The sequence below is a fragment of the Somniosus microcephalus genome, chromosome 6 (assembly GCF_052327205.1).
Source record: "Somniosus microcephalus isolate GS21.2 chromosome 6, FLI_Smic_1.0, whole genome shotgun sequence".
Classification (NCBI taxonomy): Eukaryota; Metazoa; Chordata; class Chondrichthyes; order Squaliformes; family Somniosidae; genus Somniosus; species Somniosus microcephalus.
The window spans coordinates 96,711,490-96,737,690 of NC_140992.1; the positions used below are offsets into that span (position 1 = coordinate 96,711,490).

General features: G+C 41.4%; 1 protein-coding gene across 3 annotated transcripts in view; it reads right to left on the reverse strand.

The window, feature by feature from the left end:
* Window positions 1-14,109, reverse strand: part of LOC147115931 (uncharacterized) — a 42,774-nt gene extending 28,665 nt beyond the window's left edge. The window contains exon 1 of one of the 3 annotated variants that reach the window (XM_085990584.1): window positions 13,931-14,109. The gene's annotated coding sequence lies outside the window, so the exon portion shown is untranslated. Of the gene's footprint in view, window positions 1-13,890 lie in introns of all 3 variants that reach the window. The other 2 variants (XM_085990583.1, XM_085990581.1) reach the window with 2 other exon arrangements.
* Between the last annotated feature and the right edge of the window lie 12,092 nt (window positions 14,110-26,201).

Sequence of the window (26,201 nt, forward strand, 5' to 3'; positions counted from 1 at the left end):
AAAAAGGCCCACTACCACCTTCTCAAGGGCAACCCGGGATGGGCAACAAAAGCCGGCCTTGCCAGCGATGCCCGCATCCTGAGAATGAATTTTAAAAATCAAGATGGTGGCCAATGAGATTCGTTTTTGTTTTACCGAGTGAGCCCAGCAACCAGTCTTAGTGAATCTGACAAGTATACTCTGGGGTTGCTACCAACTGAGTGACATTGACGTGGGAATCAGCAACACAAGAATCCCAGTAAACCCATATTCTGCTCTCAAATATCACCTCCTCTGTTAAGTTGATCCTGTCCAGAAATTTATACTGAGCTGTACATCAACCATACAATGCAACACTAGAATGAATGATCAGGTTTTACTTGATGTGCACTGGATTACAGATGTGGTATATACTCCTTGATCTATTTTTGCCAATTTTCTCTCCTCTAGTAAAGGCATCGACTCCTTGCTGGATGGTACAGTACCCTCTACTCCCTTGCCCAAATGGCCAGTATTCATGTGAGTTTTGACAATGACTGTCAGTAGGCTATTCTGCTGCAGGGGGGCACTACAGTTAAGCCAGATCCTGTCCTCACGAAATATCCACACACTTCCAGCAGGAGCCACTGGGCAGCAATCAGGAGCACCAAACCTCATTGACCTTCCCCTTCTAAAACCCAGGGTCTGGAGGCCAATTGTAGCACAGCTACGGCCACTGTCACCATGATCAGCTAACTCAGGGCAGATAGGATCAAACATGGAAACCTTCCTGGTCTGTATGCCTCAGTTGCTCAGCGGAATAATTTGCTGAGTCTTCATGGGATCTGGAATTTAATAAGATGTTATATTATTAAATTAAGGTGATCCCACAACAAACGGATCAGATCAAAGCTCCGCAGTCCTGCCACATCCAGTTGTGAATGGTGGTGGACAATTAAACAACTAACAGGAGGAGTAAGAGGCTCAATGAACATCCCCATCCTCAATGATGAGTGCAAGAGACAAGGCTCAAGTGTTTACAATCATGCTAAGGGCCCCGATAACATTCTGGCCATAGTGCTGAAGACTTGTGCTCCAGAACTAGCCACGCAGCTAGCCAAGCTGTTCTAGTACAGCTACAACACTGGCATTTACGCAACAAAGTGGATAATTGCCCAGGTATGTCCTGCCCACAAAAAGCAGGGCAAATCCAATTACAGCCCCTTCACCCAACTCTCAATCATCAGCAAAGCGATGGAAGGTGTCGTCGACAGTGCTATCAAGTGGCACTTACTCACCAATAACCTACCCACCGATGCTCAGTTTAGGTTCCGCCAGGCTCCAGACCGAATTACAGCCTTGGTCCAAACATAGACAAAAGAGCTGAATTCCAGAAGTGAGGCGAGAGTGACTGCCCTTAACTGCAGCATTTCACCGTGTGTGGCACCAAGCAGCTCTAGTAAAATTGAAGTCAATGGGAGTCAGGGGAAAAACTCTCCACTGGCTAGAGTCATACCTAGTACAAAGGAAGATGGTTGTGGTTGTTGGAGGCCAATCATCTCAGCCCCAGGATATCACTGTAGGAGTTCCTAAGAGCAGTGTCCTAGGCCCAACTGTCTTCAGCTGCTTCATCAACGACCTTCCCTCCATCATAAGGTAAGGAGTGGGGATGTTCGCTGATGATTGCACAGTGTTCAGTCCCATTTAAAGTCTTCAGATAATGAAGCGGTCCGTGCCCGCATGCAGCAAGACTTGGACAACATCTAGGTTTGGACTAATAAGTAGTAAATAGCATTCGCGCTACACAAATGCCAGGCAATGACCATCTCCAACAAGAGAGTCTAACCACCTCCCCTTGATATTCAATGGCATTACCATCATCGAATCCTCCCACCATCAACATCCTGGAGTTCACCATTATGTGGACCAGCCACATAAATACTGTGGCTACAAGAGCAGGTCACTGGCTGGGTATTCTGTGGCAAGTGACTCACCTTCTGCCTCCCCAAAGCCTTTCCACCATCTAGAAGGCACAAGTAAGGAGTGTGATGAAATACTCTTCACTTGCCTGATGAGTGCAGCTCCAACAACATTCAAGAAGCTGGACACCTTCCAGGACAAAGCAGCCCATTTGATCGGCAACCTATCCACCACCTTAAACATTCACTCCCTCCACCACCGGCGCACCGTGGCTGCAGTGTGTACTATCTACAAGATGCACTGCAGCAACTCACCAAGGCTTCTTCGACAGCGCCTCCCAAACCCGCGACCTCTAGCGCCTAGAAGGAAAAAGGCAGCAGGTGCATGGGAACACCACCACCTCCAAGTTCCCCTCCAATCACACACCATCCTGACTTGGAAATATATTGCCGATTCTTCATCGTCACTGGGTCAAAATCCTGGAACTCCCTCCCTAACAGCACTATGGGAGTACCTTCACCACACGAACAGCAGTGGTTTAAGGCGGCGGCTCACCACCACCTTCTCAAGGGCAATTAGGGATGGGCAATAAATGCTGGCCTTGTCAGCAACACCCACAGCCCATGAATGAATACATTTTTTTTAAATGATGAAAATTGAAAGTATATCAGTTTAAATGGATGTGACTTAGTGTGAAATGTAAAGATAGCTGCAGGGGTTTCTCAGAACAAAATTGGCAATTCTAGAGGAGCTTTGATCATGCTATACTCAAAATATGTTGTTTTATAGTCCACTAAAACAGTAAGTGGGTCTGGCAATGTGCCTGGAGACTACTGATCAAAATGTGTGCCAAATGAGTCTGTAAAATTGCCAGACACAAATCTGAGACACCAAACTGTTTTAATATGCTGTACTATCTCCTTTTACTTGGAGCCATCTGAATACTTCTGCTTGTAATGAGTTTCCAGCTATTGTAAAGGCAGCACAATATTCCCCTGCCTACCAAAAGGTGCCCTTGAGTTTGCTTTAATCATAGGATGAAAGGAACATATAAACTAGCAGGGAAACTGTTGGATGATGTGATGAAGTATTACCACTTCAGCTTGCTCACCAAAACCTGCACAAAATTTAATGCTGTTTCTCATTATACAATTGCAGTCAGCCAAAGACAGTTAACTATTAATCTACTAAAGTAGATGCTTTTTACAACTTCATCCCATCCATGCCCAGCATTTAGCAGATGCTAATATGACTGAACTTTCAGAAAATAAAAGTTAGCGAGAATTTTAAATCGTGTTTAAACATAGTGATACTTCAAAACGTTATTTCAATGAAAGTATCTTCTGTAGACAATTAAAAAAATGCTGGCAATCTGAGGAAAAACGGAAAAAAATATTGCAAATGCTGTAAGTGAAAGGCAGGTCTGTCGGCATCTGAAAGAGAAAATGTTTCAGGTTCTGATGATCAGTCCCACTCAAAACATTAACAATTTGCAGCTATTTAGCAAATTTAATGCATAAAAAGGTCCCAAGGTGCCTCACATTAACTAGCTCTTTGTCTTTCAGGTGCTGACTGACCTACTGTGCCTTTCCAACATTTTATTATTTAAAAAAAGCAGAAACCCTGGAGAAGTGAGCCGTTGATCATGCTTCATTTTAATCATGAGAATGTCACAGATGTTAACGTGTTTGGACCTGATTAACATAACTGTGTCATGTGATTAGACACAAATGGTGAAAAAAAGGCAATTAAACCCTTATTCATAAAGACATTGCTTCCCTGAAGAAATCGAGGCTCCAAGCAATTCCTTCATGGACCGCACTACACCATGCTCAGTGTCAGTTCTGCATTCAGTTCACAGAGTCTCGATGTTGTGATGATTTTACAGCTAATTCTTGTGAGTCATTCCATAATCCCTAAAGTCAACCCTCATGTTCAATCTTAATCAGTTTTAGGGATGAAGAAATGACTCAGAACAATTAGCTGTAAGTAGCTCCACATTCAGGCAAGTACAACATTTTTACTTACCTTTTTGGTGGCAGTCTCCCGTCATCCCTTTAAAAGGAAGGACTGGTTTGGCTGCTGTGCGCCTGAGAAAACTGACCGCAGCATGTATGATTAATGCTGCGCTCAGTCGCTATTCAATTTGACAAAGGGGCCCGAATCAGGCATTAGGCCCATTGCCTATGCTAATCGAGTGCCCAATGCCTGTTTGAAGCAGACACCCTAGGTGACCATAGGGCACTCTCACCAACATGGTGTGTGGTGCAGTCCTGGCATGGAGTGAGCATGTGCACATCATATTGGACCCTTCAGTGAAAAACAGACACTGTGCAATCGAATTTCTCAGCTTGTTTTTAGAAAGTTTGAATGGGGGACACTCATCAGTGTGTCAATATTTGCAAGGGGTATCCACACAGAAAAGTTTGAAAACCACTGGGCCTCTGACCTTGTGGTGCCACCATGTTTCTAGCTGAGCATCAGCAAGATGTCGGCTGGCAGTGCTGGTTTGGCTGAGGCTTTGCTCTGTCTCCCAGTATTTTGGATTACATGCATATGATCGGTGGATCAAAACTATTCAAAATCATTTTTATTTGTTAGATGATAGTGGTGATTCTAGCCTTTATTAACTGATTTCTCCCATGCAAAAATTTTAGGATCGCATAAATGACCATAGTGGTGTTTGACATGCCCCTCCCCAGCATTGGAGAGCAAACTGCCACCTCAAAAAAAATGTGGCAAAATAGATTTTACAAATAAAATTTTGCAATGCAAGGCAGAGAGCACTAAAGTAAGAAATAGTAAGGTATGAGGTGGGGTCAAACTAAGAGATTACAGAATGGTCTAAAATAGGTTTAGTGTATGTATGCGAACACACAAAGCATAGTAAACAAGGTAAGTGAGCTGCAGGCACAAATAGCCACATGGGAATATGATATTGTGAATATGAAACTGAGACCTGGCTCAAAAATGGCAGGATTGGGTATTAAATATTCCTGGTTATAAGGTGTTCAGGAAAGATAGGAGGTGGTGTGGCAGTATTGGCTAAAGAGAATGTTACGTTGCTGGAAAGGGAGGATGTCCTGGAGGGGTCAAGGACAGAAGCTATATGGCTAGAGTTAAGAAATAATAGAGGTGCCATTACACTACTAGGTGTATTCTATAGACCACCAACTAGTGGGAAAGGTATAGAGGAGCAAATTTGCAGAGAAATTACAGAGAGGTGCAAGAACTGTAGAATAGTAATAATGGGGGAGTTCAACTATCCTAATATAGACTGGGATCATAATAGTGTTAAGGGCAGAGAAGGGGAAGAATCTCTGAAGTGTGTTCAGGAGAACTTTCTTGATCAGTATGTTTCCGGCCCAACAAGGAAGGAGGCATTGCTGGATCTGGTTCTGGGGAATGAGGTAGGTCAAGTGGAGCAAGTGTCAGTAGGTGAACATTTAGGGAACAGTTATCATAAGGTTTGGATTAGCTATGGAAAAGGACAGGGAGCGATCTAGAATAAAAATGTTTAACTGGGAGAAAACCAATTTCAGTGGGATGAGAATGGATCTGGCCTGGGAAACTGGAATCAAAGATTGGCAGGCAAAACTGTAATGGAACAATGGGTTGCCTTTAAAGAGGAAATAGTTCAGGTACAGTTGAGGTACATTCCCACTGGAGGGAAAGGCAGGGCAACTAAAGCCAGGGCTCCGTGAATGACGAAACAGATAGAGAATATGAAGCAGCAGAAAAGAACGCATATGACAGATGTCAGGTTGCAAATGCATCTGAGAATCAGGCTATATATAGAAAGGTCAGAAGAGAAATGAAAAAGAAAATAAGAAGGGCAAAGAGAGGATATGAGAATATAATGGCAGCCAATATAAAAGGTAATCCAAAAGTCTTCTATAAGCATATAAATAGTAAAAGGGTAGTAAGAGGAGGGGTGGGGCTGATTAGGGACCAAAAAGGAGGCCTATGCATGGAGGCAAAGGATATGGCTGAGGTACTCAACGAGTACTTTGCATCTGTCTTCACCAAGGAAGAGGATGCTGCCATAGACACAGTGAAGGAGGAGGGAGTGGAGACACTTGATAGGATAAAAATTGATAAACAAGAGGTATTAGAAAGGCTGGCTGTATTTAAAGTAGATAAGGCACCAGGAGCAGATGGGATGCATCCTCGGACGCTGAGGGAATTGAGGGCGGAAATCGCAGAAGTACTGGCCATAATATTCTAATCCTCCACAAATACAGGGGTGATGCCAGAGGGTTGGGGAATTGTAAATGTTACATCATTGTTCAAAAAAGGGTTTAAAGATAAACCGAGCAACTACAGGCCAGTCAGTTTAACCTCGATAGTGGGGAAGCTTTTAGAAACAGTAATCAGGGACAAAATTAACAGCCACTTAGATAGGTGTGGATTAATTAAGGAAAGCCAGCACGGATTTGCTAAAGGCAAATTGTGTTTAACCAACTTGATCAAGTTTTTTGATGAGCTAACAGAGGAGGTCGATGATGGCAATGCGGTTGACCTAGTGAACATGGATTTCTAAAAGGCATTCGACAAGTACCACATAATAGGCTCACCAGCAAAGTTGAAGCCCATGGAATAAAAGGGATAGTGGCAGCATTGATACAAAATTGGCTAAGTGACAGGAAACAGAGTAGTGGTGAACGGTTGTTTTTTGGACTGGAGGAAGGTATACAGTGGTGTTCCCCAGGGGCCGGTTCTAGGACCACTGCTTTTTTTGATATATATTAATGACTTGGACATGGGTGTACAGGGCACAATTTCAAAATTTGCCGATGAAACAAAACTTGGAAGTATAGTGAACAGTGAGGAGGAGAGTGATAGACTTCAGGAGGCTGATAGAGAGGCTGGTGAAATGGGCGGAGACGTGGCAGATGAAATTTAACGCAGAAAAGTGTGAAGGGATACATTTTGGTAGAAAGAATGAGGAGAGGAGGGAGGAGAACATATAAACTAAATGGTACAATCCTGAAGGGGGTGCACGAACAGAGAGACCTGGGGGTATATGTGCACAAATCGTTGAAGGTGGCAGGGCAGGTTGTGAAAGTAGTTAAAAAGGCTTACGGGATCCTGGGCTTCATAAATAGAGGTATAGAGTACAAAAGTGTGGAAACTATGATGAACCAGTATAAAAAAACTGGTTTGGCCCCAACTGGAGTACTGTGTCCAATTCTAGGCACTACACTTTAGGAAGGATGTGAAGGCCTTAGAGAGGGAGCAGAGAAGATTTACGAGGATGATTCCAGGAATGAGGGACTTCAGTTACATTGATAGGCTGGAGAAGCTGGGGTTGTTCTCCTTGGAGCAGAGAAGATTGAGAGGAGATTTGATAGAGGTGTTCATAATCATAAGATCATAAGAACATAAGAAGTAGGAGCAGGAGTAGGCCATACGGCCCCTCGGGCCTGCTCCGCCATTCAATAGGATCATGGCTGATCTGAACTTAAACTCACGTCCACTTCCCTGCCCTCTCCCCGTAACTCCTTATTCCCTTATCAGCTAGGAAACTGTCTATCTCCGTTTTAAATTTATTTAATGTCGCAGCTTCCACAACTCTCCGAGGTAGCAAATTCCATAGATTTACCACCCTCTGAGTGAAGAAGTTTCTCCTCATCTCAGTTTTGAAAGGGCAGCCCCTTATTCTAAGATTATGCCCCCTAGTTCTAGTCTCACCCATCAGTGGAAACATCCTCACCGCATCCACCCGATCAAGCCCCCTCACAATCTTATATGTTTTGATAAGATCGCCTCTCATTCTTCTGCATTCCAATGAGTAGAGGCCCAACCTACTCAACCTTTCCTCATAAGTCAACCCCCTCATCTCCGGAACCAACCGAGTGAACCTTCTCTGAACTGCCTCGAGAGCAAGTATATCTTTTCTTAAATATGGAAACCAAAACTGCACGCAGTATTCCAGGTGTGGCCTCACCAGTACCCTGTATAACTGCAGCAAGACTTCCCTGCTTTTATACTCCATCCCCCTTGCAATAAAAGCCAAGATTCCATTGGCCTTCCTGGTCACCTGCTGTACCTGCATACTAACCTTCTGTGTTTCATGCACCAGGACCCCCAGATCCCTTTGTACTGTAACACTTTGCAGTTTCTCTCCATTTAGATAATAACTTGCTCTTTGATTTTTTCTGCCAAAGTGCATAACCTCACACTTTCCAACATTATATTCCATCTGCCAAATTTTTGCCCACTCACTTAGCCTGTCTATGTCCTTTTGCAGGTTTTTTATGTCCTCCTCACTCACTGCTTTCCCTCCTATCTTTGTATCGTCGGCAAACTTGAATACGTTGCACTCGGTCCCTTCCTCCAAATCGTTAATATAGATTGTAATCGTAAGGGGTCTGGACAGAGTAGAGAGAAACTGTTCCCATTGGCAGAAGGGTTAAGAACCAGAGGGCACACATTTAAGGTGATTGGCAAAAGAACCAAAGCCGATGTAAGAAAAAACTTTTTTATGCAGCGAGTGGTTAAGATCTGAATTGCGCTGCCTGAAAGGGTGGTGGAGGCAGACTCAATCTTATCTTTCAAAAGGGAGTTGGATAAGTATCTGAAGGAAAAATATTTGCAGGGCTACGGGGAAAAGGCGGGGGAGTGGGACTAGCCGAGAGTCAGCACAGGCTCGATGGGCTGAATGGCCTTCTTCCGTGCTGTAACCATTCTATGATTCTATACAGATCAAGGTGCATTTTTCCATTATTGTAAGAAAAATTATCCTGCTATTTGTCCTTTTCTTATGCAACATTTAAGCTTGAATGGGAAAAGAAACTACTGCAGAGGGACGGAACTCAACCCCCCCAAACGATTGCTTCTGTGGAATTTTTCTAGATTGGATTGGTTGTCAAGACAAACACTGTGGCTGAATCCTAACTTGCTAATGTTGCACTTCTTCCATAGAACGACAGTCTTTATGTTCTACCAATCCAATTTCGGTACTACGTCCTCAGTGAAACAATCCCTTTAAAAACAAATTGTCCATTCTTTCATCCTCCCCTGAAGGCACTGACTTCTTGATGGAATATAGTTTCAGGGACACCGGTCAACCCAAGGAGATTCGTTCAAGTGGCCATTTTTAATGCATGAGTCTAGACTGGAAATATTGGTGAGCTATTTAACTGTGGGAGCATCACAATTGAGCTTGATCCTGTTTATGCACAGCATACGCATAGGCACACTTTCTTGTTGCCGGGTGGGGGGCGGGCGGTTGGTGGAGGGGGGAGGGATGTGATCAGGAGCAGGAAACATGGTTGATTTTCACCTCCATTCCTACCCCTGAAAATTCAGTATGAAATAAGTATATTAAAAAAAAATCTTACTAAGCTGGTGTCGTAGCAGGAGAGAAAGAGAAGTTTTTTTATATATAATGAAAATTGTTTAACTGAGAGCAAAGGATTAAAAACTGAATGGTACAATATAAAGACTGTGAAATCTCATTCTACGAGATCAGTCTGGTGGCACAGCCAGCGCTGATATTAGGAATTTTATCAGGTCCGCATGCAGTGAGTTAAGAGGGACGCACCGAGTGGGGACCAGGTGCTTCTCCAGAGGGAGGGAGGGAGGGAAAGTGGGAAGAAAAGCTACCATGTGCTACCCTCATATACTTTCTAGCAGCCAATTGTAGAAGCCTGAATGCAGGCCACGTGCCACTCTGTTGGCCAGGGAATGGTACATTGTGTGCAGAAGTGAGGAGGGTGCGAGGAGAAACAACAACAACTTGCATTTATATAGCGCCTTTCACAGGAGCGATTATCAAACAAAATCTGACACCAAGCCAAAGAAGGCAACATTAGGACAGGTGACCAAAAGTTTGGTCGAAGAGGTAGGTTTCACCTGTAAAAAAAACAAAAAAAAGATACGATTCACAAAAATGAAGGATTAAGCATAAATTAAAATTCTTTCTGTTGTCTCCAAGAGCATTTCTTTTTAATTTTATCCATTTTACACTTCAAATATTAAGAGGTCAGAATACATGAAAGTCAGAATATTCCTTCGCTGTCAGGATTCTTTAAAGTTGAATTTTTCTAAAATCAGCATTCATATATTTCGCTATTAAAGTTTGAATTGCTGAGAAAAGCCCAAAATCATTACTGCCCTTTAATAATTATATTATAATTTTCAAACTTGCTAAACAGCTGAATACATTTTCAAACCATTAAAAAATGTTTTATCACTTATCTGATTGGAGCTACAATATATTGGGTTTTTCTTCCTTATGTGGGCCTCCTGCTAAAGTAAATATGTATTTTATTTGGTGCAAATTTTACATTTATCAAGGTAGCAGGTAATCCAGGGAGCTGCACTGAATTGGTCTTCCCTTTGTGTTCCCTGACCATATCAAGCACAGTACGGTTCTGCCCACACACAATGTCCCTCACCCTCAGACGAGCACGGTTTCTTCAACAACGTGCTTCTTTCACTTGCTATACTGTCTATCTTTGTGTTTTCTCCAATACCTTATATGCCGCAGTGGAAATTCAGTCAAGAGCACAGCTCCTTTTGGTCAGATCGCCCTGATTATGCTACCAACCAGAAGGGGAAAAACATAGTGGTGGCAGCAAAAACAAATATTGCTCCCATTCCCTGCCTTCGTGCTTCTGTCCTGCCTACTCTCTGAACAATTTCACTAGGACTTACCATTGGTGCAGCCCCTTTCAGTGTTGTTCAACTGAGAAAGTACAACAATAAAATGAAAGTGGATTGTGCACCAGATTGGGCAGATAATAATGTATTGGCTGGTGTGGTTGTTCTAACTTTTTTCCCCTTCAACTTCCTTATTTAAAATAAGAAATTTTAAACCAAGGAGATGCTATTTATGAAAAGCAACTGTCTGAGGTTGGACAGTGAAGATGGATTAATATTCTGGAATTGCACTTGATAACCTGGAGAAGTTATGCAAAACATTCCCTTAGTTTAAATGCGTGGGGGACAATTCATGATAGATTGGATTATATAGAGTGTGTGGAAGGAACAGGCCTTTTCATATTCCATGCTTTCTTATGTGGGAATTGTTGTCTGTCCCGTTGAAGCCAATGAGGAATAATATGGAAAAGACATGTCTAGTACTGGCCATGATAATTCACCACTGATAATTTAAGCTTGAAGCCCTTTTGTAATACTGACCTCATGATATTCAGAACAAATAAATATTACCAAAAAGGAGGATTTTAAATTATTTATAATTCAACAGGACCGTGATTGGAAAACAGGAGTCAAATCTCACAATTTCACCCCCTCTTCCGACATTAGCAGCTATTATAGACAACATATCGGTGAGACTGGCTAACCAGCTCCAATTAAACTCGCAACATGAGCAACTTTATGTTGTGAATTTGTGTCCACTGGGAATTCAGCTAGAATTCATCAAACTGTTTTTATTTGGGGTCCTTAACAACTATATTAGACAGGAAGCATATGGCCCATCCGTATGGACTGTATTAAAAAGTTCCAGATGCAAGAGGATCTGTTCTAATCAGGTACAGCTCAGTCCTCTAATCTGAGCTTTCTATCACTATTATTGTACGCTGCCTTCATTTAGATGAAAGCCAAAGTAGCTGAAAATATGACATCACGTATTTAGATCTTGTCAAAAAGCACAGTCTGAAAGTTATGCGAATTGAATTTATCAATATTTTTACAAAGCAAACTTTATCAGAACTTATTTTTAATGAGTAAAATGTGTGAAGTTATTGTTTTCATATCTTCACACTCTCCCTTGGAGAACTGTGTGAAGTAGTGAACGGATTCGCAGGCTGATGAACAGTTCGACAGGCTACGACATGAACACTCCTTACACAGCCATTGTCATCTTTATACCAGCCGATAGGGTGGTTAGTCCTATATGGCGCGAGGGTTTTATGAGCTCCAATTCAGTGGAGCATACAATATCTTGAGTCAAACGACCAGCTCCAAAGCAATGCATGACAAAAGTGCTTTTAGAAGATATATACTTGCAGTGTAGATTTATTTTAGCTGCAGTGCAAATGATGTGTGCGTAAATTTTAACAGAAGAAGCCAGGGAGATCTTGCACTTTGGATACCATAATTTGCCTATGCCCATTACAATTTATGTTGCTGTATCTTTAATGCTAATATAGTTGGTCAATCAGCTCATCCGAACAGAAGGAATTCAACCTATAACTTTCAGGCCCAGGAACAAGCGCTTTCGATTGAGCCGGGTGACATCCAAAATCCAGTCTTACATTTGGGAGACACCATGACAGGATGAACGGCTCTTATTTCCCTGTAACATTAGGAAATACTTAAGATTGGAGCAATCTAATTAGCTACCCAGTGGGCATTCACTCCCAATTTAAATATCAAAAATGGTGCAAACATTCTTACCATGCACCATGGATATCTGAACTATGTTTTAATGGCTAGCACTGAACTACTCTACAGCAAAACAACCCAAAGCTGATAAAATGTGTAACTAGATAGTCCAGCACATTACCTTTAGGGGTGAGCCCTAAAGGTAGCACCTCTGCATGGAATGCAACTTCACCCAGAAGGGTGGTTTCACTAGCAGTTGGTCCTAATGACTCACCCAGCTCTCACTCGTGGCTCCAAGTGCCACACCCTGGGAACTTGCCGCAGTTGGCATGCTGAACCGAGTGAGTAGCCAAGTTACAATGGTTGAACACTTGACAAGTTGCAGACATCATCGGCCCAATCGTCACTGCTGAGCTGACAGGTGGGAATTTAGAAGTCGTATCACGGACAGGTGCATAAATCACCTGGTATTCTCTCATACAAATGAATGCATGGGCAGAACTGGAAGCAGGATGCTGTTGATGTGTTCAATCTTTCTTAAATTTGGTTCTTTTAAGTAGTTGGCTCACCGTATAATCTGTTTGGCATCTTGTTTATATTCAAGCTACTGAATGTTAAACTTTTAACTGTTTAGCCTGGTCAAGGTAAAGCACAATTACAGACAACAACTACTGATTAAGACCTCCTAAACAAATAAAGATATGATATTTCTGTGCAGTCTTACTTATCAGAAAAAAATGATTCCCTTCTTGGAGATTTGCATAAGTTGTACTACAGAACTTTACAATTTGCAGTTTACAGTTTGAACTGCATATTTAATTTATACCAAAATCTGTATTACTATCCAAACTTTCACAAACGATAGATCATTCTCCATTTCTCGATTATTCAAAAATACCTCTTCAATTTACATTTTTTTCCCCCACTGTAACACAATACACGGAGATATGATAATTTAAAATGGTGGATTAAGCAGTGGTGGGACATATGCCAGTCAGCGAGCAGGATGTGTGGCCACTACCTGGAAATGGGAAGGTACCAAAGTGTTTTGGATCCCTTCCTGAAAGCTCACTCAAGCAATGCCCCTTCACCAACCCCACGACACATCCCTGTAGAGAGTAGTCCATTGGTACAAGAGGGAGGTTGGGTGCCACTACCTTTTCCTGGCACCACAAGAATAATGACACAATCCAACGAACATCAGAAATAGGAGCAGGAGTAGGCCATTCGGCCCCTCGAGCCTGCTCTGCCATTTAGTGAGATCATGGCCGATCTGATTTTGGCCTCAACTCCACTTTCCTGCCTGTTCCCCATGGCCCTTGACTCCCCTGTTGCTCAAAAATCTGTCTCTCAGCCTTGAATATATTCAATGACTCAGCTTCCACAGCTCTCTGGGGTAAAGAATTCCAAAGATTCACAACCCTCAGAGAAGAAATTCCTCCTCATCTCCGTCTTAAATGAGCGACCCCTTATTCTGAAACTGTGCCCCCTCGTTCTAGATTCCTCCACGAGGGGAAACATCCACTCGGCCAGGAAAGGTGGAATAGTCCTTATGCACCACTGACCGACTATTCCACCTAATTCTGAAGCACATAGACCACAGTACTAACATGCTGCTAGACTCATGGTATAAAATGCTGTCATACAAAAAATGTACAACTACACCAATATGCGAACCTGTATGATTTACTTTTTAAAAATTCGGCAACTCACCAGCTTTTCACATGTATCATTACCTAGTTTTCTTCAGTACCTCTAGTTGGAGTTAACCAAATCTTCAAACTGAAAGCAGGAACTCCATGGAGTAGTGCTGCCGGCTCTCCCAAGTGACACTGCTGTTGCTGCCCCTGCTCTGCTGGAAATCCTAGGACCCACCTTCAGATCGCTCCTGCGTTTCTGCAACTTTTAGAAGTTGTGCCGAGTCTAACAGGACTACAGCTCAAATAGCATCTTTTTAATAGGCGCATCACATGGAGGCAGCATGCTGGTAGCTGCAAAGTGATTGGTTCCTTTTGACTGTCCAATAGACTCCTGTAACTGAACAGCCAGTTAAGATATTAAAGACACAGGTTCTGGTTTAATAGGCTGCAATTTGTGTTAAGTACACACAAGTTTGACAAAACATTTTTAAAAGGTAATTAACTGTACAATTCACTGTAGAAAAAAATAATCACCTTGATCAAAAATGCTGTGCAAAATTAAGCAGTTGTGTTTTTAATATATCCTTTTTATTCCACACAGATATAAAAGAAAATATAAAGGGCACATTTAAATACAAAAGTGATTTCATTAAATTACAGTAGATACAGTTGTTTCTGATAAAACAGCTTCCGAACAGTGAAAAACATGAGAATATCACTGAAATGGGTGGTAACTACTATTTCTGAGCTAGTATCTACTAGCAGACAAATTTCATTAGATATAGAGCTACCAAGTTTTACGAAATAAAAGACAATGATCCAAATCAGTGCATTTTGAATCATTTCAAAAACTGTTCCTTAAATTGAGATTGAAACTTTACAAAAGGTTTGATTTCAATGATTACGAGTCATTTTCTCCTTAAACTTTCATTAATGCCACATGCGCTTTAATAGGGAATTCAATATGTTTTCAGGCATAATGTGGCAGCTTACCATATGGGACCGAGTTCGCAAAAGAATATACTGGTCCTTCTCTGTGATATTTTTAAAAGCAACAATCTTCATAGACGACACAACATTCAAACTGCCAGGAGATATAGAAGCAAATTTCAAGAATAATTAAGAACCTGTAACATTTTTCTCAACTAAAGAAAACTCACAGACGTTCTCATGTCACAGTACAGTAGCATCTCCGCCGTTTTCAGCACATCACTGAGAGGGAGTGGCGGCTTGCATAATATCACACAAGACAGACAATCATAGACATTACAGCAGCAGAACAAAGCTATTTAGTCCATCACACCTGTCCCATTGCTAGCTCTCCAATTTACCTGCTCTTTCCTGTATATTCTTCCTTTTCAAATACTCATCCAATTCCTTCTAAATAGTGTTATAGTCTCCTGCTTCATTAGCCACTTGTGGTAAAGCATTCCACATTCTGATAACACTGTGTGGAAATAATGTCTTCTAACTTTTCCCCTTTGTCTTTTTAGTGATAATCCTGAGTTTATTCCCCCTTGTTCTCAATTTACGAACTAATGGAAACAATCTTTCACTATATATCCTCTCAAAATCTTTCAGAATTCTGAAAACTTGCAATAGATTCAACCTTAATCTCTGTTCCAATGAAAAAGATCCACTTTTTAAAATCCTTTTTCATAACTACATCCTCTCATTCCTGGTATCATTGTGGTGAATCAATTATGTACTCTCGCCAGGGTCCAATATCCTTCCTATAGTGAGGTATCCAGAACCACGCATGATATTTTTCATCTATAGTCTAAACAGTGTCCTGTACAAAATCAATATGATGCAGAAGTCCCCAAGTTTCAGCTTTGTGATATTTTAAAATTGCAGTACGGAAAGAAACAGCCTTAAATATGGGTAAAGGACCTGCTGATAAATTGCAGCTTTCCCTTTTTTAAGCAAAGTCAAACACTTTGCAACATTGACTTGATTTCAAATACAATTCATTTGATGTGAAACATTTTGGGATGCCCTGAGGATAGTATATAAATGTTCTTTCGTTCATTTGTGCGCATCTAGTGGCCAATTCAAGAGTGGAATTCCTGGAGGCCTGGACCAGAATAACTGCATGTTCCCTCAAACATAGCACATGGCACAGTTTGGGAGAGATTTAGTCAAACTGAAGAGATGACAAGTTACAAAAACAGAAATGGTGAAGTAATTGCAAATCTCCATCAGGATGCTTTACAAAATCCAGAGAGATAAATGAAATGCAGAATTTTAAAATTTAGATCTTTACAGTGGAACCACGAATCATTCCTCCTTTAAAGCTGTCCAGTAAGGAAAATATTCCTGTATGAATACTAAAGCTAGCTGTTTACTACAGTGGGATCCTGCCACCTGCTGGGATGGACAACAAAGGTGCCTATAACCAGACTTATATGCAACGTATTGTAAGAAGCAAAACCAGGGCTTGATAAAAATGTACATATATCAAGACAAGACCAGGGCTGATTCTTAAAAAAATCAGAATTGGGTATGTGCTAGATTATACTGCAATTCTAATATATCAAGAGTTGTACTCAACTGAAAAAAAAATTGGCTTATATATTTGGAGTTATTAACTTAATGCTTAAAAAGATCCTTTAAAATATTCATGCCAACGCAGTATTAATACCTAATACAAAAAGAAAATACTGCAGATGTTGGAAATCTGAAATAAAAACAGAAAATGCTGGAGATACTCAGCAGGTCAGGCAGCATTTGTGAAGAGAGAAACAGAGTTAACGTTTCAGGTCGATGACCTTTCGTCAGAACTCAGACCTGCTGAGTATCTCCAGCATTTTCTGTTTTTATTACAGTATTATATCTGTTGGCAGCAGCCTCAACAATTTTTATAGTTTTACACCTTCTCATTTTCTCAACTCTCCTCCTGAATCAAGAGGTCCAGTTGATACTGGACCACATATTCTTAAGACTATTTTCTCGACTTAGTGTATTTTCACTGATGAATCCAAGGCTTGGGACAGAGTTTGGGCAGCTGTGTGCATACACGATTAAACTAGTCACTAGTGTTATTTAGCAGTCAGTTGTAAATTGAGTTTCCTTGTGGTGTGGTTATTGTGACTCTTGGTACGATGTGTTCCTCCTTCCTTAACCAAGGGTGCTAAGAACATAAGAATTAGGAACAGGAGTAGGCCATACGGCCCTCAAGTCTGCTCTGCCATTCAATAAGATCATGGCTGATCTTTGACCTCAACTCCACTTTCCTGCCCTATCTTCATATCCCTTAATTCCTCTGGAGTCCAAAAATACATAGACATACATAGAAGATAGGAGCAGGAGTAGGCCATTCGGCCCTTCGAGCCTGCTCCGCCATTCAATGTGATCATGGCTGATCATCCAAATTCAGTACCCTGTCCCTGCCTTCTCCCCATATCCCTTGATCCCTTTAGCCTCAAGAAATATATCCAACTCTTTCTTGAATATATTTAATGAACTAGCCTCCACCGCCCTCTGTGGCAGAGAATTCCACAGGTTCACCACTCTCTGGGTGAAGAAATTCCTCCTCATTTCAGTCCTAAATGGCTTACCCCTTATCCTTAGACTATGACCCCTGGTTCTGGACTCCCCGGCCATCAGAAACATCCTTCCTGCATCTAGTCTGTCCAGACCTGACAGAATTTTATAGGTTTCGATGAGATCCCCTCTCAATCTTCTAAACTCCAGTGAGTATAAGCCCAATCGACACAATCTCTCCTCATACGTCATTCCTGCCATCCCAGGTATCAGCCTGGTGAATCTTCGCTGCACTCCCTCCATGGCAAGAACGTCCTTCCTCAGGTAAGGTGACCAAAACTGCACACAATACTCAATCTATCTATCTCAGCCTTTAATATACTTAACGACTGAGCATCCACAGCAATTTGGGGCAGAGAATTCCAAAGATTCACAACCCTCCGAGTGAAGAAATTCCTCCTTATCTCAGTCTTAAATGGCCAGTCCCTTATCCTGAGATTATGGCCCCTAGTTCTAGACTCTCCAGTGAGGGGAAACAATCTCTCAGCATCTACTCTGTCAGTCCCCCTCAGAATCTTATATGTATCAATGAGATCACTGCTCATTCTTCACAACTCCAGAGAGTATAGGCCCAATCTACTCAATCTGTAGTCATAGGACCGCCCTCTCATCCCAGGGATCAATCTAGTGAACCTTTATTGCACCACCTCCAAGACAAGTACAGGAAACTTTGTGCTATCTGGCACCGACAGGACCGAGCTGTTGCCGTCCCGTCAAAACTGCCGGACAAACCAGCGCTAATGTTGAAACATACGGAGATTTTGAGCTCCGTATCTGGCAACAAACCCTGTTGCTTAGCAGCAGCTTCTAAACAGTCGGCCGTACCTTGCAAGCGTCTCTGTAGCTTAGCAACAGCTTCAGCGAGACCTTGCAGAGCCTGACTGGTGAAAAAAAAAACAACGAAAAAAAAAAAAAACTAACGAAACGGCTCCTGATTTTTGCCAGTGGCTCGAGCATTCTGGACAGTTAACCTCCGGATAAACCAAAGTTTCCTGTATATCCTTCCTTAAATAAGGAGACCAAAACTGTACACAGTACTCCAGGTGTGGTCTCACCAAGGCCCTGTACAATTGTAGTAAGACTTCCTTACTCTTATACTCCAAACCCCCTTGCAATAAAGGCCAACATGCCATTTGCCTTCCTAATTGCTTGCTGTACCTGCATGCTGAATCTGTGCTTCTTGTACTCAGACACCCAAATCTCTCTGAACACCAACACTTAATAGTTTCTCACCATTTAAAAAATATTCTCATTTTCTGTTCTTCCTACCAAAGTGAATAACCTCACATTTCCCCACATTATACTCCATCTGGCACCTTATTGCCCACTCACTTAACCTGTCTATATCCCTTTGCAGGTACTTTGCATCCTCCTCACATCTTACTTTTCCACTTAGCTTTGTATCGTCAGCAAACTTGGATACGCTGCACTCGGAGAATGCGGAGTCAGGGGACAAGTAGCAGAATGGATAGCTAACTGGCTTCAGGACAGAAAGCAGAGAGTAGGAGTAAAGGGTAGCTATTCACAGTGGCAGAAGGTGGGTAGTGGTGTCCCACAAGGATCAGTGCTGGGATCACTGCCGTTCACAATTTACATTAACGGTTTAGACTTTGGAATCAAAAACATAATTTCTAAATTTGCAGAAGACACCAAATTGGGGGGGGATAGTCAATACTGAGGGGGACTGCAACAAATTACAGGAGGACATTAATAAACTTGCAGAATGGGCATATAATTGGCAAATGAAGTTCAACACAGATAAATGTGAGGTATTACATTTTGGTAGGAAGAATAGGGAGGTAATTTATCACTTGGATGGTGCGAGTCTAGGTGGGGTAGAGAAACAAAGGGATCCCGGAGTACAAATACACAAATCACTAAAAGTTGCGACACAGGTCAGCAATTCCATAAAAAAAGCAAACCAAGCACTAGGGTTTATTTCTAGAGGGATAGAATTGAAAAGTAGGGAAGTTATGCTAAACCTGTATCGAACCTTGGTTAGACCACACTTTGAGTACTGCGGACAGTTCTGGTCGCCATATTATAAAAAGGATATAGAGGCACTGGAGAGGATGTAGAGAAGATTTACAAGGATGATACCAGAAATGCAAGGGTATACATATCAGGAAAGGATGAACAGGCTGGGTCTCTTTTCTCTTGAAAAAGGCTGAGGGGTGACCTAATAGGGGTCTTTAAAATTATGAAAAATGTTGATAGAGTGGACACAGAGAGAATGTTTCCACTTGTGGGGAAGAACATAACAAGAGGTCATCAATATAAGATAGTCACCAAGAAATCCAATAGGGAATTCAGAAGAAACTTCTTTACCCAAAGAGTGGTGAGAATGTGGAACTCGCTACCACAGGAAGCGAATAGTATAGATGCATTTAAGGGGAGGCTAGACAAGCATATGAGGGAAAAGGGAATAGAGGGTTATGCTGATAGATTTAGATGGGGAAAGATGGGAGGAGGCTCGTGTGGAGCATAAACGCCGACATGGACTGGTTGGGCTGAATGGCCTGTTTCTGTGCTGTATATCCTATGTAATCCTTCATCTAAGTCATTAATATAGATTGTAAATAGCTGAGGCACAAGCACTGATCCTTGCAGCACCCCACTAGTTACAGCCTGCCAATCTGAAAATGACCCGTTTATCCCTACTCTGTTCTGTCTGTTAACCAATCCTTTATCCATGCTAATACCTTACCCCCAACTCCATGTGCCCTTATCTTGCTTAACAACCTTTTATGTGGCACCATATCAAATGCCTTTTGGAAATCCAAATATACTACATCCACTGGGTCCCCTTTATTTACCCTGCTAGTTACATCCTCAAAAAACTCTAATAAAATTGTCAAACACAATTTACCTTTCATAAAACCACGTTGACTCTGCCTCATCACATTGGTCCGTAATTTCCGATAGGAGGCTTCCTGCTTGCGAATGCCTCCTATCGGGAAAAAATTTATGCACTTACCCGAGGGCTCCTGAGGTCCAGACACTTCTGATCCTTGGCCTCTCCACAGTCAAAATGCGCAGGGTCCACGTATCCTAGGGACGCATGCGGTTCGCAAGCGTCCCTGGGATCACGTGGGCCAGGCGAGCCAATGAAAGAAGGGAATCCCCCTTCATACTTTTGACAGATAGACCTGTCAAAAGTATGAATGGGGATCACTGAAAAAAGACACTAAAACATAAAATATTTTTTTTAAACCATTACATTTTTTAAATGAGTTAAAATTACATTAAATAAAATATTTTAAACAAAAATTTAATTTTTTGAATTTTTTTTTTTTTACGGGGCTAAAAATGAACTTACCTTTTTTAAAGTATTTAAAAATTATAAATGAGTGAAACATTAATTTTTACTTTTTTAAACTCTTAAGATTTTTAAGTGATTTCAGCGGGCGGAGGTTCTGCTGAAAGCGGAACTCTCCACCCGCAGAGGCCCTTCTCCAGGGCAGGCGTCCGATCTGTCAAGAGGATTCTGAAATGCCGGTTTTCAGCACATGCCTGAAACCGGCATTTCCGATGTCCGTACAGGTGTGTACACAGCTCATACACACCCGTAGGCATCGGAAAATACAGGCCATTATGATTTTCTAAGTACCCTGTTACCACTTCCTTAATAATGGATTCCAGCATTTTCCTCACGATTGATGTCAGGCTAACTGGCCTGTGGTTCCCCGTTTTCTCTCTCCCTCCTTTCTTGAATAGCGGGGTTACAGTTGCTACCTTCCAATCCACTGGGGTCTTTCCTGAATCTAGGGAATTTTGGAAGATCACAACCAATCCACTATCTCTGCAGCCACCTCTTTTAAACCGTAGGATGTAGGCCATCAGGTCCAGAGGATTTGTCGGCTTTTAGTCCCATTAGCTTCTCAAGCACTTTTTCTCTACTGATATTAATTACTTTAAATTCCTCGCTCTCATTAGACCCTTGGTTCCCCACTATTTTTGGTATACTTTTTGTGTCTTCTACTGTGCAGCCAGATACAAAATATTTGTTTAAAGCCTCTGCCATTTCCTTGTTCCCCAATACAATTTCTCCTGTCTCAGCTTCTAAGGGACCAATGTTTACTTTTGCTACTCTCTTCCTTTTTTTATACTTGTAGAAGCTCTTACAATCTGTTTTCATATTTCTTGCTAATTTACACTTATACTCTATTTCCTCCCTTATCATCAATTTTTTGGTCATCCTTTGCTGGTTTCTAAAGCTCTCCCAATCTTCAGGCTTACTACTATTCTTTGCAACATTATAAGCCTCCTCTTTTAATCTAATGCTATCCTTAACTTATTTAGTTAGCCACGGATGGCTCATTTTCCCCGTGGAGTTTTTATTTCTCAATGGAATGTACAGTCGTTGAGAATTTTGGAATATTTCTTTAAATGATTGCCACTGCTTATCTACTGTCATACATTTTAATCTAATTTCACAATCTACCATAGCGAACTCGCCCGTCATACCTACGTAATTGGCTTGGTTTAAGTTTAAGACTTTAGTGTCAGACTTAAGAATGTCACTTTCAAACTCAATGTGAAATTCTATCATATTATGATCACTCTTTCCTAGAGGATCCTTTACTATAAGATTACAAATTAACCCTGTCTCATTACACAAAACAAGATCTAAAATAGCATGTTCTCTGGCTGGTTCCATGACGTATTGTTCTAGGAAACTGTCTCAAATACATTCCATGAACTCGTCGTCCAGGCTACCCTTGCCAATTTAATTTGCCCAATCTATATGCAGATTAAAGTCCCCCATGATTGTTGTATTACCTTTGTTACAAGCTCCTATTATTTCTTGATTAATACTCTGTCCAATGGTATAACTACTGTTAGGGGGCCTCTAAACTACTCCCACCAGTGTTTCCTGTCCCTTATTTCTTATACTGATTCTACTTCCTGAACTCTGAACTTCTGAGCCAAGATCCTTTCTCACTACTGTCCTTATATCATCAGGGCTACCCCCCATCCTGTCCCAGTCTGCCTGTCTTTTCGATAAGTACCCTGGAATATTTAATTCCCAACCCTGGTCAACTTGCTGCCATGTCTCTGTAATGGCTATTAGATCACACCCATTTATCACTATTTGTGCCACTAATTAGACTACCTTGTTACGAATGCTTCGTGCATTCAGGTAAAGAGCCTTTAGTTTTAACCTTTTACCATTATTCCCTGCTTTCATCTTATTCGCTGATGCACGATTACCTTTAAACTCCATCCCTTCCTATCACACACAGCTTATCTTTACGCAAATCGCTACACTGCTGCATTGCTTTGACTTTTCTCTTTAGATTTCTAAATTTTCCCTCACCTGACCCCTCCCCTCCCCCCCCACTTTTTAGTTTAAAGCCCTATCTACAGCCCTAGTTATTCGATTCACCAGGACACTGGTCCCAGCCCGGTTTAAGTGGAGACAGTCCCAACGGAACAGTTCCCTCTTTCCCCAGTATTGGTGCCAGTGTCCCATGAATTGAAACCATTTCCTCCCACACCACTCTGAACCACGCATTTAACCCTCTAATCTCTTTCATTAGTTATAGTAAATGTGGTTCACCTTTGGCACAGGGACATCAGTAATTTTTGGGCAACTTTACCTGTTCTTCATCAAAACACTAGAGTGTTTCAGCAATGGTGAAACTTAAAACTGTGAAACATACACGTAAAGCTGATAGCAGAGAAACATGAACAGCAGCTGTAGAGAAATCCGCAGCCTGGATTACCCATTATTCTAGCAGAATGACAGCAGCAACAAAGGCACAAGGACAACAAAGACAGGGGAGATATAGTCTGAGCTTTCCAACCAGCTTGGTGCTTCTACTTTTTCCAATCAGCACCAAAACTACCTTGTGCTTTGCTTCTGTCTGAATGGCTGCAATCATGTCTCAAAAGCAACTAGATATTAGGATAAATACTTTCAAATCCCTTCCAGTCATGCCAGTCGCCACTTCAGTTGCCACAGCCAGCACATCGATACAAAAGCAAAGAGGTAAGTTTTAATTTATTGCCAGAACTTCTGCCAACAGGTTTAACATTGTCTTAGAAAGCTGTATGCTGACTTTTTCACCCCTCAGCCTTTTAACATTCCCAACTCCATTGGCACCAGCACCACCTTAGCCCTAACCTACCAGTTGCATCCCCAGCCTCTCACCACCTGACTTGTCTTTTCCTACCACTTGCTCCCCGAGTCTCCTGCTCTCTGATGTCCATTGACCCTTGCGCCCTGGCCTCTTGCTCAGTCTTGGACCGTCGCATCCACAATTTCTCCAGCCTCATCCTTGATCTTTGAGCAAGACTGCGGGAGATACAAGACATCATAAAAACAGAAAGAAGCAGAAGAGACAAGTCCAGGTCAGTCAGCATTTGAGCTAGACTTTAGAAAAAAAAGTTAATATTTTGGGTAGAGAACCTTTATTAGAATGAGGGCTTCCGACAGAGGGTCTCAATCCAAAAAGTTAACTTGTCTTTTCTTTCCAGGCACTGCTGTGTATTTCCAGCATTTTTTATTTTTATTTCAGATTTCCAGCATTTCGCAGCGTTTCTTTTTATTTCTCTCCACCAATACAGTTTTTAAAAAACATCAAACACTTTTAAGATATACTAACAAAGCAGAGTGAGATTCAGTTAACTCCTGAAAAACACCAATAGTTTTTAAATGAACGATCAGAAACTTTGAGCATTTCAAACCGAGCACATTCCTTGGGTCGACAAGTTCTCCCAGTATAGTATGTTAAAATTATCACAATCTGACCTTGGTAAAACACTATGCAAAGTTGTCACTTACAGTAGCTTTTACCTCTAACAGCATTCTGTAAATTTTGAATGTATCCTCTTCAGCACAACACTGATATTCCAGACTTTTAGGTGGGCTATTGCTAGTTAGAATAGTACACTGTACTGAGAGGACACGTTAGGCACCACAGTGCATTCCTACAAGCTGCAAGTACTTCTAAACACCTATATCAAATGTTGCATACCATAGTAGCTTACAAAATGTGGCCATCCCAGTTGTCAATACATTTTATTTCCCCCTAAAACTTTTTGGTATAGGAAGCTCAACTGAATAATATTTCTAGACCTGAAAAAAGTTACCAGAATGTTAAATATTGTTCCATGAAAGCCTTATTTTACAGTATGCTTCATTTGAACAGTGTCCAATCAATTATTTATCTTCAGCTCTTTTCTTTCCCCTCTCTCCCCTGCACTGTGCTCTGCTGCGAAGGCTCTGGCAATGCCAGTCACGGAGAAATGCTCAGAGCCAGGTCAGATTGGCATAATTGGCTCTCTCTACCCACCCCCCACCACATTATAATTTCTACTCGGTACAATTGTCAGTAGCAAAGCCACCAGTGGCATGGTTTTGTCATAATCTGTATTCCTGAACATTGTATCCTATGAGCCTGTAGCACACAATAATATGTGAACATGTTGCAGTTGGTAACTATTTTTTCAATAACCGAAACCACTCCAATTTAATGCTATTCCCCAGGATTTTACGATATGCAAGATTATGAATGCAACAGACAATTCTCTCTGTATAGAAAATTGAATTCACTTTTCTTGTCAGATATTATGTTTAAACTGTCATGTAGCAATTCAACAAATTTGAGAAACCTTACTTGGAATTAATTAAATGCATAGAGTGGCTCCTAAAATGGCATATTAGCATTCTCAGGATATGGGGTAGGACATTTAGGGCTGAGATGAGGAGAAATTTCTTCACTCAGAGGGTGGTGAACCTGTGGAATTCTCTACCACAGAAGGCTGTGGAGGCCAAGTCACTGAATATATTTAAGGAGATAGATAGATTTCTGGACACAAAAGGCATCAAGGGGTGTGGGGAGAGAGCAGGAATATGGGATTGAGATAGAGGATCAGCCATGATCATATTGAATGGCGGAGCAGGCTCGAAGGGCCTAATGGCCTACTCCTGCTTCTATGTTTCTATCTGTGCAATAGCTTAGTTTATAAGCTACACCAACAAGTGGTTTGTGTTTTTTGTGGTGCACAAACATAAATTTACTGCATAGTTTCAAAGTACTGCGCAAGACAGCAGAAAAGACTGCTTTAGTAAATTAGCTGTATATCCCACCAATAGCGAAGGTGCAAATAATTAGAATACTGCATACATCTCCGACAAATGGTATATTATAAGTATAACTCAAGCTGCTCCCAATTATGCGTGTGGGAGGGGGAAGTAAAGCCTTAATTTGTTACTGTTTACAATTAGGAACAGTTGCTCTGAGCTTGTTTTAAGTACGTAACAGGCTTGTAATTCTGATGGGGAAAATAAAACAACTAGACAGCTGAACTGCTGTGAAAGACTTGCAGATATTCATGTTCCTGTATAGCAAATAGAAATTAAATTGCCAGCAAAATCAATTGTCACTCATTAGAAGCGGCAACCATTTATTTTGGTTTAAAAATGTAACTTATCCTTATACATGTATCATTCTTAAGGATAAACATGGTTCTTATATAAAGTACTTTCCACCACTCCTGCTGATTTTTTTTTCCATTCTCATGATGTGGGCGTAAATGTAAATCCTAACAGTTTCCCAATGTTGAAAGATCTGCATAGTTCAGCAACATTTTTTAATTTTTTATTTGAGAAATCAAGGTGAAGGGCCACGGCCCATAGTGCAGGGCTGAAAGGATTAAAAGAGGTGAGGAAAATTATCAAACTTGTATATTATTCCTACTGCAACCACTGCTACATTTTCAGCAGAGTGTGAAGGTCACAAGACTTGGTATCATACATCACCAGGTTTACCATTCTGAATATACTTCTCTCCGTGGGGGCAGGGCAAAAGAGGCAAAAACAGCTGAAGA